This window comes from Propithecus coquereli, unplaced genomic scaffold (genome assembly GCF_000956105.1).
Source record: "Propithecus coquereli isolate 6110/MARCELLA unplaced genomic scaffold, Pcoq_1.0 Scaffold636, whole genome shotgun sequence".
Classification (NCBI taxonomy): Eukaryota; Metazoa; Chordata; class Mammalia; order Primates; family Indriidae; genus Propithecus; species Propithecus coquereli.
Window position 1 is genome coordinate 78,859 of NW_012152352.1, and position 1,787 is coordinate 80,645.

The 1,787-nt window shown below is 37.5% G+C and overlaps 1 protein-coding gene across 1 annotated transcript in view; it reads left to right on the top strand.

Annotated features, from left to right (window-relative positions):
• Positions 1-1,787, top strand: part of LOC105822779 (progesterone receptor) — a gene marked incomplete at its 5' end in the record, with an annotated part of 50,264 nt that overhangs the window by 47,089 nt on the left and 1,388 nt on the right. The gene's annotated exons all lie outside the window — the stretch shown is intronic.

The window sequence follows — 1,787 nt, forward strand, 5'->3', positions numbered from 1 at the left end:
TATACAGATGTACATAAAGGAGTTTTCAATTGAGCAAAAATTGCATATTACCAAAATTACCTTCGAAAGGCCTCTTTATATTCAGGATCTGAGCTCTTGAAAACTCAAAACCAAAGAATTAACTTGTTTCATTTTTGCAAGTTTGTATCTGTGGCCTTATTTTTCCAAGAGGAGTAGAAGACAAGATCTGATTGGGGTGCAGGGGATAAATATGGGTTTACAAAGGGTTATTTTTTCCTCCTATCTCCTGAGACACACAATATTGAAATTGGGCCAATTAATCCTACAGTGGCCTCTAAGAGTTCAAGTAAAAGGAAGAGTTACATGTCTCTCACTTTAAATCAAAAGCTAGAAATGATGAAGCTTAGTAAGGAAGGCATGTCCAAAGCTGATATAGGCCGAAAGCTTGGCCTTTTGAACCCAACAGCTAGCCAAGTTGTGAAGGCAAAGGAAAGGTTCTTGAAGAAAATTAAAGCACTGCTCCAATAAACACACAAATGATAAGAAAGCAAAGTGTTCTTGCTAATACGGAGAAGGTTTTAGTGATCTGGATAGAAGATCAAACCAGCCACATATTCCCTTAAGCCAAAGCCTCCTCCAGAACAAGTCCCTAACTCTCTTCAATTCTAAGAAGGCTGAGAGAGCTGAGGAAGCTGCAAAAGAGAATTTTGAAGCTAGCAGAGGCTGGTTCATGAGATTTAAGGAAAGAAGCTGTTTCCGTAACATTAAAGTGCAAGATGAAGCAGCAAGTGCTAATGTAGGAGCTGCCGCAAGTTACCCAGAAGATCTAGCTAAAATCATTGATGAAGGTGGCTACACTAAACAACAGATTTTCTATGTAGATGAAACAGCCTTAGAAAGACGATGCCATCTAGGACTTTCATAGCTAGAGAGAAGTCAATGCCTGGCTTCAAATCTTTTAAGGACAAGCTGACACTTTTGGTAGATGCTAACACAGCTGATGACTTTAAATTGAAGCCAATGCTCATTTACTATTCCAAAAATCCTAGGGCTCTTAAGAATTAATACTAAATCTTCTCTGCCTGTGCTTTGTAAATGGAACAATAAAGTCTGGATGACAACACATCTGTTTACAGCATGATTTACTGAATATTTTAAGCCCACTGTTGAGAACTACTGCTCAGAAAAAATGTATATTTCTTCCAAAATATACTGCTTATTGATAATGCACCTACTCACCCAAGAGCTCTGATGGAGATGTACCAGGAGGTTGATGTTGTTTTTTATGACTGCTAACACAACATCCATTCTGCAACCCATGGATCAAAGAGTATTTTTCAGCTTTTAAGGCTTATGATTTAGGAAATACATTTTGTGAGGATATAGTTGCTAGATAGTGATTTCTCTGATGGATCTGGGCAAAGTAAATTGAGACCTTCTGGAAACAATTCACCATTCTAGATGCCGTTAAGAATATTATGGGAGGAGGTAAAAATATTAACATTAACAAGAGTTTAGAAAAAGTTGATTCCAACTCTCATGAATGACTTGGAGGGCTTCAAGACTTCAGTGGAGGAAATCACTGCAGATATTCTGGAAATAGCAAGAGTACTAGAATTAGAAGTGGAGCCTAAAGATGCAGCTGAATTGCTGCAATCTCATGATTAAACTTGAATGGATTAGGTGTTGCTTCTTATGAATGAGCAAAGAAAGTGGTTTCCTGAGATGAAATCTACTCCTGGTGAAGATGCTGTGAACATTGTTGAAATGACAACAAAGGATTTAGAATATTTCATAAATATAGTTGATAAAGCAGCAGCAAGTTT